The sequence below is a fragment of the Martes martes genome (genome assembly GCF_963455335.1).
Source record: "Martes martes genome assembly, chromosome: 12".
NCBI lineage: Eukaryota > Metazoa > Chordata > Mammalia > Carnivora > Mustelidae > Martes > Martes martes.
Window position 1 is genome coordinate 39,339,773 of NC_137900.1, and position 18,846 is coordinate 39,358,618.

An 18,846-nucleotide genomic window follows, 5' to 3' on the forward strand; every position below is an offset into this window, starting at 1 on the left:
CTGCAAAACTCCACACCTAATTCACACTTACAGAATTGTCAACACATGACAAGTAAGAGTCATTTAGAAGAAGAGTGATAGACACCCCATGATATTTGGGGAAAATTAAATGTCCTTGAAAATAGCATTAGAATGAATTTAATATAATGATGACAAAGTAGAAAAGGGAAAACAAAGGAGACCTATATTAGTATTATGAAATAGCCACAGAGTAATTCCACTGAAAAGTGTACTTTACTGGAAAGGAATTAGAGAACTTCACCATGATACTTGGTTTTGTTAATTCAAAAGAACAAAACATAAAAATGAATTTTATTGTGAGAATGCTGCGTAATGGAGCCAACCTGGAAAATAAACGTATCACAACATTACATACAGAATGCAAAAAAAGTTGCTCTAATGTTGGCCATCAGATTTTTCCCATCTATGCCTTCCCACAGTTTTGGGGAATTGACCTTAGAAGACTCCATCTGCCTTCTGCTGTTAGCTATGGGCAAACTGCTGGCATGGCACTATCAGTATTCCTTCTGAAAAATCAACAATGACAGTCTTTCCCTAGTCGTGCCTGTGCTCATTATCCATGTCTCCAAAACTAAACCACTTAATACAAATAAAATGTCTTCTTATGTTTAGACCTTTAGGAAGTAACATTAGCTATAGACTAGAAATAATCCCCAGGGAAAATGTTTTCTCTTGTAAAAATACAATAGACAATCGGTTGGTTCTGATTTGTGTGGGATTTGAAAATGGGTATTGTGCTGCGATCTCTTAAGATTGCAGTGTATTGAAAAGAGCTGACTTTCTGGAGTAAGGCTTTGTTCACTTCTGAGGACCACTACTTACAGGCTATGCACTTTAGAAAATTATGAAATATCCCTAAAATGCACTTGCCTGCCTCATTTGAAAAATCAGGCTCATGATAGCTATTACACTGTAATCATTTAAGGAGCATGCAGGTAAGTGCATGTGTTGTACATACCATGGAACTAAGATTGAAGAAATGGTTAAATGTTTCCTTTCTCCTTTTGTTTAAAATTATGAACACAATCTCCTTTTTTTTTTTAAGATTTTATTTATTTATTTGTCAGAGAGAGAGAGAGAGAGAGTGAGCACTGGCAGATGGAGGCAGAGGGAGAAGCAGGCTCCCTGCCGAGCAAGGAGTCCGATGTGGGACTCGATCCCAGGACGCCAGGATCATGACCTGACAGGCCGAAGGCAGCTGCTTAACCAACTGAGCCACCCAGGCGTCCCCAATCTCCCTTTTTTAATGGAAGTCATTTGCTTTCTGGTCCTCATAAATCTACCAGTCTATATCCACAATTATTTTGAAGATATTCCATAGAAAATTAATCAAATACACACATGCACATACACATACATGTGTGCACACACACATATTCACATATTGAAGCAAGCAATATGAAGTTGTTAATCTTATCCTTGGCAGTATTAGAAATGGGTAGCAATATGAACAGTACAGACAGGGGAAAGTTTATGTCTTCTTACAGACCGTTAGCCTGTGTCTTTGGAAACGTTCTGCTACCATTACAATCACACTACTGATCAGTCAAGGAAAAGGATAATGTTCAGCCTAGAAAATCACTAGCATAGATCAGTGTGACCAGGAGGTAAGCGGTCTCTGAAACTTGACACATTGAACCATTTAATTAAATGAAAACAAAGTAGGATTGTTTAATAAGAACTTGGCTCACTCAACTGTCAGATGCTCAGAGAGGAATAGATGTCCTTTACTGAAATCTAAAGATATGAGTATATTTTCAGCCAATTTTCTTTGCTCTAAGTAAAGAGAACTGCATAGAATAATAAACAGAAAGCATTATTAAAATTAAAATGGTGTCAAAAGTCCTAATTTGGAGGAACACAGGAGATTTCCCTTTAGGAATGTAACTTTATCAATCTTTCTTTCAGAAACATGAATAGTGAAGGGCATATTAGGTTTTTAAATGTGTATGTTTGGGGCATATATGTACTTAAATGTTAATAATGCATTTGTCCTACACAGTGCCTGAGTAAAATGAAAAATCTGTTAGTAATGATTTCTCAGAGTGAATTCTGTCATAGAGTAAGAATTCAGAGACAAGAGAAGATTCTTAATTCATTTTGTTTCCTATTAAACTTATGGCAATGTACCCAAGAAACCGTCTTTACTTAGGCGTCACTTATGAACTACTTGAGAGTACAAAAGTGAAAGAAAGACCATAACACAATTTTCTCATTTTATTTGATGAAATATCAAGTATATATGCTATGGAAATATTATCTCATAGGTATATAAAGGAACTAAAATTGCCTTTATTTCTAACCACAGATGCTAAAGGAGAGATTTGATAAAGCTTTTATAAAACATAGAGTAAGCTTATACATGCTTGTATACCTTACGATGCAAATACTGCAAAATTTAACTCTGAAGGATGTTATTTTAAGCATGTTATAAATATAGTTTATAAATGCAATGGTTATATAATTCTTTTACATGTAGTTATTAGGATCTGAGTGCCATAAAGATTTGAAGTCCACAGTCTTCAGTCATAAACAGGCTTCATTCTGAAAGTAGAGGTATTCCCAAATATGCCACCAACAAAGTTATAATTTAATTAAACATACATTTTGTGTCTGAAAGTCTTTTATAGTGTTGTATGGTATTGAAGGATAATTTTGTATAAATTGGAACATATTTGAATATTTTCACAATCATAAATTCCTAGTCCAGCCAGAAGTCCAAATATTCGTAATAGTCTTTGATTTTTTTCATTCTCAGAAAATATCCACATATCTTACTGTCTCTACCATGAAGATATATCTAAGATCTTTCCAAGTTCATTGCTACCATCCTGGCCCAAAGCATCATCATCATCCTTTGGCTTAGTTATTCTAATATCCCAAACTGTATTATTAAGATTTGTTGTGATAGCAAACAATCTTCTAATCCTCAGTGATCTTCAGCAATAAAAATACATTCTTGTTTATATTCTGTAGGTTACTAGGGATATCTGTAGCTCTACTGGGATCTGCTGAGCTTTCTGGGCCTACCTTAGCTTACTGTGATATAGTGGGGTTTGGGCTTCATCTTCTTTTACTCTTGAACTAAGAAAGAAGGAACAACTACTTTCTGTGACATGCTGACTTCATGGAGGAGGATGACAAATGGCCTGAGGGCAAAGTAAGGGGGTGGTTGGACAAAGTCTAACTACGCACAGGTACATTTAAAGCTTCTATTTAAATATGGCAAAAGTCACATCTGCTCATGTTTCATTGATCAAAGCAGGTCTATTTCCAAACCCACAGTCAAGGCAATGGAGAAATACATATTTTACTTATAGGAAGAGATTATAAAAGCAGCTAGGGATCAAATAAATGTGAACAGATGATATGATCAATCATTTCTCCATAACAATAACTCTTCACTCACCCTTATTATACTTGAGGGGTTTTTTTTCCCCTTATCTCAAATGGTATCCAAATGATCCTATTAAACTAGAAGTCAGATTATATCACTCTTCTGCATACAATTTCCCAGTGGCCTCTCACTGAATTAATTACAAGTGAAATAGGAAGTAATTACAAACTCTTGTCTTATCTCCTATTTCTCTTACCATTGCTCCCATTGGGGGTGAGGGAAATTTCCTTGCTAGTTTTGGAATGTGGCAGGCCCATTCTATCTCAGTGCCGTTGCAATTGCCCAAATGTACTCATGGCTTCTTCCTTCATCTCCTTAAGGTCTTTATTTAAATATTAAATATCTACTTTTCAGGGAAGGCTATATTCATTATTTTATTTGAAATTTTAATCCTCTTCCAGTGTTATTTTAGCTCAACTTGTAACTTTTTTCTTCTCCAAAAAAAATTAAAAGATATGTTTTTTTGGGTCACTCCTCTAGAGGAAGATGGAAGCCTATTAACAGTCTCACCAACAGAAGTTCAAGGGGGTAGTTGTGGCTCCCCAAAGCAAAACTGGCATATGCTTATCAGAGAAACCTGAATGGATGTTGGGCAAAAGCAAATGTTGAAAACTGCATTAAAATTATTCTATGTCCAATCAAATAGTTTCAATTACTCTTACTGCAAGACAATTTTGGACAAATACATATCTTTTGAAAATTAGAAGTATAATAAAAATAGAAAATTTCAGTAAGTGGCTTTTAAACTTTTTTGAAATGTATTTGAGACTACATAACACAAAATCTACAGCCTAAGTGGCTTAAATTATGTAATGGCCCCATGAGCACTGAGTCAACAGAACACAAGGTCAGTTCAGTTCTTACATCAGCCCAGACTGCCTTGCTAGTTTATGTGTCCACTAAGCTTAGAAGTGTCACACTCTTAGTGAGAGCACCCCTCCCTGAATCTGGCCTCATTCCTCAGAGGGCTGTGAAGTGGGAGGGAATGGTGAAGTCAGCGGGGCTACTGTTACAATGGTAAGGGAAGAGATAAGAAAGATACTGTGAAAGCTTCTTTATTTCAGATACAAAACACCAAGTAAAGTGAGTATTCTGAGGTGGATGAAAGCATTTTGCTGTGAGCAAATGTGTTGGAATACATGGGAAACTCCTTTAAATAGATAAGCTGGTTTATGTAATTCAGTCAATCAAAATTATTCATCTTAAATAGCAACAAGTCACAATTGAGAAGCATCAAAGATGACTAGTCACTGATGAGTGATATTCCAAAAAGCAGTCATCAATACTGACGATTTTATCTATCCCTAACTTTGTCCTTGCTTGCGTGCCCCTTGTACTTTCCTTTACAAAGTCAAAGTCTCTAGCTTTTCACTGACTGTTCATATCTTCTATCTCAGAAGGTCTCTTCAAGCAACATTTAGGGTCAAGATTTTTTATGTTTTCAATTTTAATATCTAAGAACACAAGGATAAAGTCTGTATTTATTCACTATTGTATTCCCAGCATCTAACAGAAGGTATTCAATAACTCTGTAATAAAATAATACATTTTTTAAAAAGAGAACACAGATAACCAAGCATATGGTACCAACTGGAACAATGAGTAAACCCAGTGGTCAGAGAATTGCTTTAAAAGCAACCAATGACTCTAATTCAGAGTGCACCCATCAAAACAAATACTATAGCACAGTGTTTCCCCAAAATGTAAAAAACCCTAAGTTCCTTAAAATGGTGATAGGTGTCACAAACACAGAGAAACACACACACACACAGAAACACACACACAAGAAACACACATGCACACACACACACACACACACACACACAAGTCCTCCATGGTCGTAATAGTTAAGAGAAACTAAATAAAATTCAATAAAACATGTGGGGGGGAAGCTAGTGAATGAAAATGAAAAGGGTAAATTCACTTACTCTCTTCTTTATTCCTAGGAACATTTTAACTAAAATGATTAAAATAATTCCAGATGAATTGCTACTACTTGATACATTTTATGTGGCATCTGTCACCCAGATAACATATATACTTTCCAAGTGTCCCCTTTACTGCATTTAACCAAAAGAATGAGTAAAGTGGGAATTACATTCATTATACCATTATAAGCTCAGGGGAGACTTTTTTTTTTCTTTTTTTAAATGCTGTGCATAACACATCCTACTCACTGGTGCTGTCAAATGTTTCAACTCAAAAGAGCATCATAGACAAATACGCACACATGAAATGGAAAACAAATTGCTACCGTACTGAATTTTGGTCAATGCATCTTGTTAATGTAACCACAAAAAGAAATGCAAAACTCCAAACGTCACCTCGAAGTGAATCCTTGGGAAAAACTACGTGATGACTGGGATGGTGGTCAGAGAAAGGGTGGTGGTGAGAATCAGTGTGTGTGTGTGTGTGTGTGCGTGTGCACGCACGTCTGGGTGTATTTTGTGTTTGTCTGCCCAACCAAAACACAGCATCCTGCATCTTTTCAATCTTAAAATTAAAATCATTTATTATAAAAGCAGATTTTTACAACTATGCTCTAATAAAAAAGAAACCTTCTTTGTACCATGGTCAAGGTCTTTCAAGTAGACCAAGAGTTCTAACAAGACCAGAGTTCTAACAAGAATGGATATAGAAAGATATCTGTAAATTCTCAAAGATTGACTTGAAATTTCTTTTGCATCCTCTAGCCTTGCTCAATAACTGTGTTTTGTTAACACACTGTCTGCTGAGTCCTGATGACTCCCGGTAACTGGAATATGTTGTTAACTGAACTGCTGGAAACACTAGTGCTTGCAGCTAATGCATTCTCAGAGCGGCACAGTATGAACACAGCAGGTGTAAAGTAAAAGCAATAATAAAAAATTGAACAGACCTTAAGTGCTATGATTATTACTGTAGGACAGTTTTTATCGGCCCTTTTGAAAGTCTACTTCTTGAATTTCCTGCACCTAAAAGTATTGATAGCAATATTAGCCTGATATTTTCTTTCTTTGTGATGGGAACCACATGCCATATTTTTTAAAAGCAAGCAATATTTGAATGGACTTTCCATACAGGGTGGGCTATTAACCCTAAGAATGAAATTATTTAAAGATACTGAAAAGATTTGCTCAAATAACCTTATTACTGACTAGCAAAATTCAATAGAGTGATTGCTGAGATTTTTCACATCAACTTTTCTCCAGAGAATGTGTACCCTTTGAACAGTTTTGCATCCTGACACAGTAAAAAGAAGACAAGGGCTTGTGTTAGACATAAGAAGTCCAAGTGACAGAAAGATTTTGTGTTGACCATTGGAGAGTCAAATGATGATAATTTCTAATTTCAGCAGTCTAGTAGTTATACAAGATTGTGTTTAAATTAAATTTATTTCTATCTTTACCTAGATAGATACAGATAGATTTAGATGTAGTTGTTGAGATAATGATAGAAATAGAAATAAAGGTAGAGATATGCCACCTGGAAACAAAGTTGAATTTATCTGAGTCAGATTATTCCAAGCAAATAATACATTCTACTTCTTTATAGAAAAACTGTTTTCATGGTTTAATGGTAATATCTTTGTCTCCTTTAGCAATGTAAAATGAAGAAGACTTTAAAACTAGTAGGAAATGCAAATTCTATATATATCCAAATCTTTGACAAAAGGATGCCTGTCCTGATACATCACACATTCATATGACTATAATATTGTACACACTTTCTTTCTCCTATATCCTGCATCTCATCCATTAGCACTATTTGTCTGCTGTAACTTTACAATGTATTTAGACCACTTTGGAGTGTTTATAGATGTTGGATTATATGCTGCACACCTGACACTTATGTTGTACACCCAATTGACCTCAATAAAAAAAGTTCTTGATTAAATATTATTTAAGCCAAATATATATACTATTTATAACTAAATCACTTTCACCCCTTTGTTACTACCATTCTAGTCTAAACTATCATGCAACTGCCTCTCACCATGATCTCTCATATGAATTACTGCCAGAGCTTCCAAACTGATCACTGCTCTTACACCATATGGGTCTATTTTAAATATTTTTATTTATTTATTTATTTGATAGCGAGAGAGAGAGAGAGAGAGAGAGAGAGCGCATGAGAGTGAGCAAGAGCTTGAGAGGGAGAAGCAGACTCCCCCTGAAGCCGGGAGCCCAATGCGGGACTCGATTCCTGGACGCTGGGATCATGACCTGAGCCAAAGGCAGTCGCCCAACCAACTGAGCCACCCAGGTGCCCCATATGGGTCTATTTTAAAACAGAGCATCCATTGTGATACCATTTGATCAATTTTGACCTCAAAACATCCCAGTGATACCAATCCCCCTTATAGTGAAAGCTAGGTTTTTACTCTCTATAAGGCACTATGTGATCTCTTCTCTACCCTATTACATATCTGATCGTGTTTCTAAATATTCTTCTTTTGATCACTGTGTCCAGGCACACCCACCTCTTCACTATTCCTCAAATATGTCAGTTAGAGTCCTACCTCAAGCTTTTCATACTTGTTATTCACTCTGCCTAGAGTGTTGTTCTTCCTGGTAACAGTTTTGCTGACTTTTTAAAGGTTTTTTCTCCCATATAATTATCTAAGTGTAGCTCCTCCTACTGATTTTATTTAGAAATCTACACTTCCACTGTTTCCTAATTTTCTTCTTTACTTTCTTCTTAGTACTAACAAGTGCTATTATATTGTTTATTATCCATTCCTCAAATAAAATAAAAGGAATATATTTTTGTATGTTCTGTTAACTGGTTTATTCCAGGGTCTAGTGTAACGTATGGCACATGGAAAGCAGATGATCAATAAATATTCATTTAATATGTTTCTTATATATGAAAATAAACTTTGTTATATATCAGATTTTAAAAATACAGAAATCTTAGATATACTTTCTTCTAGCATTCTTACTTATGGAAAGAACATTGAAAAAAGCTGATTTTTTTTTTTTCCAAAATCTGCAGTTAATTAAAGTCAGAGCCTGGAGTAGAAGTTAGGATTTTTTTGTTATTCTTACAGTGATCACATTCCTTTATGTATAACTAATGCCAATATATGAATTATAAATTTTAAAAGGTAAAATATGTATTATAAATTTTAAAGAGCAAAATAATTTAAAGAAAAAATGAGCATAAAGATGTAATATTTCTAAGAGATTGTGAAATTTCAGTTATTGGTACATTAAAGTTATTTATAATTAGAATAGAAAAAGATCTAGAGGTCATAGGATATCCCAAGTCAATTATGAATTAGAAACAGTGCAATGTGAGTGAAAACAATGTACAGTACAAGCATGCATTATACTGGGAAATACTATAATTGAAAAACTATCATGTCATTATACTCAACACTAGTCAAACCCTTATTAGAGTAATATCTCTACCTCTGAGCTCAGGAGCAAAATGGAGATGTGGTCAAATTGAAGTATGCTCAGTTGAGAGCAACAAAGATAATTAAAGTGCTGGGAAATTGGCCTCTGAGGATAGGTTAGAATAACTTTCATATTGAAACCGAATCAAGGGTAGTTGAGCGGATACTGGATAATAGTTACCAAATGTAAAAATCATTATATTTTAAAGAAAGGGAGCCAACTGTCAGGTTCTCCACTGGGAATTAAGAAAGGGGTCAATGATATTTCTCTGTAGCATACTGAAATTAGGTTAACTGTAATGAAACTTTTCTTTATATGGAATAATTATTAAATAAGAAGATGTTACTGAGGAAATATTTTCTTCTGGTAGTCTAAAATTGCCATGGCTTCTCAAAGTTCAAGATTGATTAAATATGCCTTTTGATGTAGGTATAGATAGAGTAACAAAGCAAATCTCTCTGGTTATTTCATGTCTCGTTCTCATTAATTGTTCCAATTCTTCTTTAAATAATGTTTGATTATAATTTAATTATAACTTAATTCTGCACAGATATCTTGGTCACTTTCTGTGGTAATCAAATTTTCATATCACTGAATAATGTTTGGGTACAAATGTTATGAGATTCTCATAATCACTAATACATGAAAGCTATTTATTAATAACTAGACTTTTGCAATATCTTCCTAAATTTCTTTACCCTATCTCCCCCTCCCCATGGAGGTCCTCTGTTATTCAGGTGCATCCTACATTCTTGCAAAGAAATTAATTCCTTCTTCTAGCATAATTCTGGTCATGATAGCAATAATTTTTTGCTTAAAAATCAAGTGTGCATAGACTATTTGCATAGTTCTGTGGTCAGGCGAATGAAAGCTCTACTTACCTCTTGAGATTTAATTCTGGTGTAATACATCACTTAATGTTGAATACTACTCTCCTTTGATAAACTTTCTTATAGGTTATACTGACCTGTTTCTTCTTTATGAAATTTTATAGACTGCATTTTGAAAGGGCAGAATTTAATCTACCTTCTCATTAATCATCTTGTATTCCTCGTCTTCTCAGCTACCTGGTCTACACTTCAAAACATCATACAGATGCCTTTGTCCTCACAGAGACATCTCTGTAACTCTGGTTTGATTGAATCCCATAGTCCTCTGTAAAGGAGTATGATTGACAGTATCCATTAACCCTTTGCTCTCTGTATTTCCCTAAATGTAGCAACTACCGATGCATTCTGTCATTTGGCCTTAGAAAGAGCGAGCTCATTAACAACCTTTGGAAATATTGTTTCCACAGCAACAACAATTTCTTTTCTTTAAAGACTTTTCTAATTTTCTCTTTCTAAAATCTATTCAATTTTGTTTCAAGGTTTCCTAGTAAGGAGCAATATGCAAAGAGCATTATTTTTCAGCAAAAAATCCCTTTTCAGCAGTAAAATATTTAAAATTTCCTTTCACTGGGGCACCTGGGTGGCTTAGTCAGTTAAGTGTCTGCCTTTGGCTCAAGTCATGATCCCAGGGTCCTGGGATTGAGCCCAGCGCTAGGCTCCCTGCTAAGTGGGGAACCTGCTTCTGTCTCTCCTCCCCACTTGTGCTGTATCTGTCACTTTTTCAAATAAATAAATAACATCTTAAAAAATAAATAAAATAAAATTTCCTTTCACTGTCTAAAGTAGATATTGCTACCACAAAAATACTCAGAAATGGATTTTCATTAGATAAAATGAGAGAATACAGAGTAGTTTAGAAATTATTCATATTTTTACCACTTAAAGACATTAAAATGTGAGATTTCTTTTTTGAGAAAACAATTGTATAATAACAATACCATTAAAAATAAATCGTTTTTAAAAGTTCATTTTAACTGAAATGTGATAATTTTTCAAATGTTTTTAAATAATGTTTTATCTCCAGTATTTGATATATAATGACTATCTTTCCACATCATTATGTTCAAATCATTCTGTTTTAAAATCTACATAATATTCTACTATTTGGTGCAAGGCTACCATGTGTGATTGTGCGGGTTTTTAACTGATCAAAGGTCCCTGTTTGAGGGCATACCATAGGGCTGAAATTTAGTTCACACTGCATTTACCCAGCTTTATTAACCATTTGTGCTTGCTTAGAGGAATTGTCCTTTTCTAATTAACACACATTATCTGTATAGATAACAACGCCTTGTAGTTTTAAAGATTTATTTATTTATTTTAGAGAGAGTTAGAGAGTGAGCAAGGGGAGAAGCATAGGGTGAGGGAGAGAGAGAATCTCAAGCAGACTCCCCACTGAGCTCGGAACCTAGGAGGGGTTGGATCTCATGACCCTGAGATCATGACCTGAGCTAAAACCAAGAGTCAGTCCTCAACCAACTGAGCCATGCAGGCGTCCCAGACCTGTTGTTTTAAGTTAAAAGTTTTATGAATGCAAATGCACACACTCACAGTGGTCCCCCCAAAATTGTTCAAATATTTTTACTAGGATCAATATTTAATATCTATGTGGTTATGATCGTAAACATCTTATTCATTATTAAAGTAATATTTTACATTTCCAATTAATTTCCTTTTCCATATGACTTTTTCTCCACAGTTAATAATTATGTTACCTATTTGTTTACATGTGGTTAAATGTTACTTGTTATTAATTCATCCCACAACTCCCCTCCAGAAGTGTAACTATAATTGCAGTATGTTCACACATCACATGATTCATTGGTTATATATACATATATATTAGGTAAATATTTCTTGAAGTTCTTTCCTTTTCCTTTCCAGTCTGGAATATGTTCTTCAATCCTGTCGGATACCTGTTATTTTGTTACCTTGGGATTTCCATCCAGCCTCATCATAGGGTTTTTTACCAATTTTTACCTGCATTGGATTCCTGTTTCTTTTCATTTTCCCTTACTTTTGATTTATGGCTTTAATTCTAATGGCCCATATCTTAGGATATGTCTATCTACAAAAATGAATCGAAAATAAATAAATTTTTTGAGGTCTTAGATGTCTGTACATAAATCAATAATTGTAGCTAACACTTATTAAGAACTTCCCAGATAGAGGGTATTCTCAATGGTGCTGTAATAACGTTATATGGCGACAGAAAGATGGTAGCTACACTTGCAGTGAACATAGCGTAATATATGAGCTGTCAAAACATTATGTTGTACATAGTGTTTTGTACATAGTGCATAGTACATACAGTTGAAATTAATGTAATGTAGTATGTCAACTACACTCCAATTAAAAAAGAAGTACTTCTTAGATGCTTGACACTGCTCTTTGTGTGTGTGTTTTTTTAAATTTTTATGTTTTATTTTTTAAGATTTTATTTATTTTTTTGAGAGAAAGAGAGACGGTATGAGCAGAGGGAAGGACAGAAGGAAAGCAGACTCCCCACCAAGCACAGAGCCCAGTGTGGGGTTTGATCCCAGGACCCCAAGGTCATGACCTGAGCCAAAGTCAGATACTTCACTGACTGAGCCACTCAGGAGCCCCTGCAGTTTTTGTTTGTTTGTTTGTTTTGTTTTGCTATTTGTATTTTATACTTACTTATTTGTCCTCAAAACAACATATTTCCTGGGATGGGGTGGGGAGAAATTTAAGAAATCAAAAACTAATGATGTACTATTTGGTGACTAACATAAGATTAAAAAAAAAGAAAAAGAAATTTAAATTTAAACCTTAAGTCATGGTGAGTGTTGTCATGCCAGCATGTAAATGCTAGAAATCAGGTCCAAGAGTTTGTGTCTTCACACCTGTACTATAATCACAATAGTATTATTCTACCAGCCATGTAACAAATAATTAAACTTGTAGATAATAATTGGCTTCTAGTGAAACTGATATATTTCTCTCTCTCTCTCTCTTTTTTTTTTTCCCACTGTTATCCCCTTCTATTGTTTAAATATTGGATGTCTTCAATGGGGGACCTAATTTTTTTTTCCCCTTGGGTATTTTCAATTTCTATTATGGAAGATTTTGTTAACTTTCTAAAACTTTTATTCCAGTTTTGAGTTTTCTTAACTTATTTCAATTTTCAAGAACTTTTTTCCATTTTTTTCCAGCTCTTTCTTGATTCATGAACACTCAAACTTTCCTCATTTTTGTGTATGTTGACTCCTGGGCTTCTATATATGGTGATCAAGTTGACCGTTTTTTAAAAGAACTTCCACTGTCAAAGTCTCTACCTCTCTCAGTTGTCCTAAAGAGGAATTACTTAATAATAATTAGTGATAATAAATAACAATTATTTAATACTAATAATAATATAAACTGCCCACAAGTTATAAGCCTGGTAGCCAATGTTCTCAGAGCTAAATGGGAGAAGTGGTTTTTCTATTTTCTGTGTGTGGGCTTTCACAGAGCTCTGGCTTGCCACATAGTATTTTCATCCTCTCTATGCCTCCCGCCAATTCCAGAATCATGCGTGGTTCTGCCTCTTCAGACAACTAACCTTTGATTCAATGCAGGTAATTCTTTCTTTTATAGATTTGCCAAGCCCACCTTTTCATCAACCTCACAAGCACTGTACTCTCAGAGGAGCTTCCAATATTTTGTTTCTGTGAGTCAAATGTGCTTGTTTCTGAGTTCTCCCCGCTGCTACAGTGGAATGCCCTCTGTTCTGTTATCATATGTTCATCTGTTTTCCATTTTCCAAAATTTATTGTTGTTTCCCTCTTTCCATGTTTTGATCTATGGGTGCAAGTATACATTATTCTACCTTTTCTGACATTTTAGTGTGATTTGGGGACGAAGTAGGTGCACTATCTGTTTGCTTCACCAAATAAACCAGAAGCTGGTCTTCATCCATAAAATAAAGCCCAAGACCTCGGAGTTACTAAGGACAGGAGATTATCTAATATCCTTACCTAAGAGGCACATGGGCCATGTAGACTTAATGGTTTTCCTCATAAATTCATGTTTGTCCTGTTCTTGCTGTGCTGCTGCCAACATCATTCTGACATGATCTACTCAATTCTCTCATTAATATTTACCAACATACCAAAAGTTTTCTTCTTTCCTCCTTTACTAATATATGAAATAGCTTGATCATTCCATAAATACTTTAATTAGGCTTAAAGTAAGAAAAGTAATTTAAGATTTTATTTATTTACTTGACAGAGAGAGATATCAGTGAGTCAGGCAGAGAGAGAGAGAGGGGGGAAGCAGGTTCTCTGCTCAGCAGGGATGCTGAAGCAGATGCGGGGCTTGATCCCAGGACCCTGAGATCGTGACCTGAGCCGAAGGCAGCGTCTTAATCCACTGAACCACCCAGGCGTCCCAAGAAAAGTAATTTATGCTGAGTGAAATAAGTCAAGCAGAGAGAGTCAAGTATCATATGGTTTCACTTATTTGTGGAGCATAACAAATAATATGGAAGACAAGGGTAGATGGAGAGGAGAAGGGAGTTGAGGGAAATGGGAAGGGGAGGTGAACCATGAGAGACTATGGACTCTGAAAAACAACCTGAGGGTTTTGAAGGGGCGGGGGGTGGGAGGTTGGGGGAACCAGGTGGTGGATATTAGGGAGGGCACAGATTGCACGGAGCACTGGGTGTGGTGAAAAAACAATGGATACTGTTACGCTGAAAATAAAAACATAAAAAAAAATAAAATAAAAAAACTGAAAGTGGTGTATATGTAGAGATCCTGGCTTGCAAGGCCCTATTTCAACCACATGGGCAAAAGATAAAAGGAAAAAAAGACATGCAGAAATTACTGACACCTTATCTTATGCACTCCCTTTCCCCATTTCCACATATGTACTTCAATTTTAAGAACACTGTTACCCACAAACAGAAGTAACTTTTAGAATATATCTATATATCTATGCATTATTTGTTTACATGGAATAGTCCACTTTAAAAGTTTTAAAATCTTGGTCTTTTCTCGCCCTCACAACATTTAGTTATTCTTTTCTTCTTATAATTGCATAAGTCTGCTTTTCTCTGACAAATTTATTTCCTTTAAGAGTTTTCTTGAGTGTCTGATATCTGTGTAAATCAAACTTCTGTAAACTTCTAAAAGTGAAGACAATTCCTTCTTCCTTCAGCATCAGATTGTATGTAGGATGCGTAATGTATATTGCATATAACAGAGGTCGAAGATAAACTTAGTCAATAAAATCATTTTTCACACTTTGCCAACAATATGCTGAGATGAAAAGCTGGTGATGCAGAAAATGCTAAGACTATCAATATTTTTCTTCATCTTCAACTTCAAAGGCAGGTGCTTATTTTGACATTGTCTATGTCATTTTCCTTGAAGCCAGTAGAATACACTATCATTTTAAATATTAATAAACATTGTTGTTTATTGAAAATGATCAGAGGACAGGGAGGAATTCTGAAAATATGCATACGATTTCAGAGAAAGGGTAATATAACTCAGAGGTAGAAGGAAAAATTTTAAATATGAGAGCAGAACAACCAGAAAAAAAAAAAAAATTATCAAACTGGCAGAAGCAGAGTGACTTTTAGAACCTGGAAAGGGAGTCAGGAAGATAGCTTGATGATGGACAACTTACATGAGTGTATGATTTACCAGGGACATATTCAGGCTAGACACAAAGAGTTGAATATGACAGTAGTTCAAAGGAGCATTCCAGCCTATTTAAGTGGGCTGCTAAATGTAAAAAGCATTATTGCTACTCTCTTTTGTTTTGTTTCAAGTAATGTTATCAAATGCAAACCAATTTCTTAATATTTTTGAGGAACAAATTTGAGATTTCAAAATTTTGTTATTATAAGATCTGAATAGAACAGTGCCTTCATTGCTAAATCTGAACCAAATAGCACTCAGGAATAAAGCTTGAGCATCATGGATCAGCCATTTATTGTCAACCACGGATGGGGTCTGTGTATCTACACTCTTCTCCTTCTGGTGCCTAAAATATAGTAGGCAATGAAGAAATATTTTGAGTAAATAAACAAAAAATGAATGAAAGATGAAAGACACAACTAGTAAGTAAGTAAACGATTTACATTCTGTTCATATAAAATGGGTTGAGTGATTAAGGCAAAATACAAAGCTCTAAAGCCATGGAACTCAAGGCACTGAAATTTAGTTAGGAATTTTCACTCTTAAGTGATTTGTCTCCATATTAGTGGGCACCACAGAACTGTCTGTTCTGGTATTGGCATCTCCTCCTCTCACCCTCCCTCTAGAAAAATCCCTTCATGTAAATTTTCTCTAGAATAACTCTTAATAGGAAAATGCAACAAGCTTTAGTGGAAAGCTTTACATAATAATACAATGTTGACTCCTAGTGAATATTCTTCTAATTAAATATTAATCTATTTTATCTAATTTTTTCCTACCTTTATTTTTATAACAGCATTGTTTTAAATCATTACAAAAGAAAATAGTTCAGTTAATATAAAAATTTCAGTCTTAGAAAACAGCTCAAATAAATCTATAAATAATTGGCAGAACTTTGTTCCAAATATAATATTGCAACATGAAAATGTACACATTTTATTACTCACATACAAACAAGAAGATGCACACACACATGCACATACACACCACTATATCTTTGAGTAAGATGCATGCCATGAAATCCCTTGAAACTGTTCATCCAGATAGAAAATAGGATGACCTTTCAGATTCTCTGCCTTATCAGTGTGTTTCAGATTTCCCATTCATATCTAAATGAATCAAGGTCACAAACTTTAGAAGCTGAAAAAATTCAATATCGCAAATAGCTGCCTCACATCCTGCTTGGAATTGGAGGGGGAATGGGGGATGTATAAGCAAGTAATCAAGTAGTCCTAAATCAGAAGTCTTCCACAACAATAAAGGAAATATGCCTTTCCACACCCATACCAAAGTGCTGATTATACCAAAGATTATAATTCAAAAGTTTAAAAGTGCCAACACGGTAACATAGAGGTGAAAATTAGTCTAGTTGTATATTGGTTCATGGCAAAGGGAGAAGGAAGAAGTTCTATGAACTGGATTGTGCATGGCTTGCCCAAAGTCAGCGAAGTAAAATAAAATGCTCGTGTGTGTACAAGAATATACAATAAACACACATTTACGCATCTTCTGTAAGCTAGTAAAACTTTGCTATGACCAAGTTTCATTCCTAATTTTGGGTACAGTGTTTTCTTCCTTAAACAAAGCAGTCACAAAGCTTTAATTTGATATTATGTCCTTAAATTGTAATTCATAGCCATTTTGAATTTTGTGTTAATTTTCTCTTCTATCTATGATATAGTTAAAACCCCCTTGCCACTTGTCAGAATGTTTTAAAGAATGTGCATTTGAACAAAATCTAGAGGAGTAAATAACACATAAATTACTTATAGCCTAAGTATTGGGCAGTGAGGTAGAAACTGCACCATTGGACCTTATAGTCCAGGGAGAAGGGTAAGGAAAGATCATAATGGATTCTCTAGAATGTGGGCAAGCTTATTTGGACTATAAAATACATGATCATGGGTACCAGAAAGGCACCACTTAATCTCTGTTGAAGTAAGTATTAGACACAGATCAAATCAAATTTTAGCATGTCTTTCTCAGCATTGTGATTTTTGTATGTTCTTTATAGTGCTTTGTACTGCTATTGTGAGGATCAGTAGATATCATTTATTTAAAAAAACAGTACAATGCTTGACACATAGTAAGTGCTCAATAAAGATTGCTTTCTGTTATTTCATTATCAACATTATTAAGATGCCTATATTTGAAGAGCACTTAGCAAAAGGTAATAATAATAACAATAACAATAATAATAGATGACATCTATTCAAGGAATAAAATGTTCCAAAAACTGTACCAAGCACATGAAGTCATTTAATCCTGTCACCAATCCTATTCCATTTTCAATTGTACAGATGAAAAATCTGAGCCTCTAAGACAAAGCATCTTGCTCTAGGTCACACAGGTAGAAATGATACGGCTGGCATTTAAACCCAGAGAGTCTAGCATTAGGGTCAGGCTCTTAACTAATATCCTACCCTCTCTCGTGAGAACACAAAAGCAAACATCCAGATAGGAAGCATGTGGATTGAAATGCCAGGTAGGACAGATAGACAAGATAGTGAAATATGAATGAAAAAGAAAAGAACAAGTATATTTCTCTTAACCCTATTTGGCTCATAAGTTTCACCTATAAAAAGTGAAGAGGAACTAGATATCACACACTAAAATTTTGCTATATCAAGGGTACAAGTGCTAAATTAAATGAGAGTATGCCTTATTTATGGCTACACCTATTTTATACATTAGTTGCATAGAGCTCTCATGCTATTGGCTGTTTTCTGTCAGTATCAATTTGTCTTTTCTTTTCTGTTTTTCTTTTACTATGGAAATACCATGTATATATAATATATAATTAACATAATGTCTTAAATCTAAAAAAATCATTTTCTAATATTGATTTCATAATCTACTACATTGCAGTGTATCTCGCAATCACAGTTATTATTCTGATGTCCCACTAGGAGAACAGTGTTTCTGTCTCCTATTTTTAATATGTCACATTATCTCACTCAATATAAGGTATACTTTGTTTCTCTGTATGTATTTTCCTATGGTTATTCTGCCCCTCTTTTTCCTAGATACCCTCTTCTAAGTACTCACACAAAATAAACAAGCACACTTAAAACTCAACAACAAAAGAATACATTTAAGGAATACGTTTTGTTGCTTGTATTGCACTTTGGATCCCCAGAGTTAAGTCAGTTGCCAAATGTGAGCCATTATTATAAAACCACAGAAAAATTTATATCATGTAAATAATATTTAATCAATTCCATTACATTTATTAACAACCACATTGAATTAATTGTTAGGGAATATATTTTCCTCAGAAATGGAAATGTGGTCACAGAATATTTTAATGACCTGGCTAAAGGCACTGAGCAAATCTGGAGCTGAAATAGAACATAGTTCGAGTTCCCAGATGCCTGGCCTACTTCTCATCCTCTCAGGACAGAAGTTAAAAGCAGTAATGGCATGAATTACAAGGCCCAGTCCATGAATGCTTGAAGCAAAATATAGCCTTGTGCCGTGACTCTTTGAAAGCAGTTTTATCC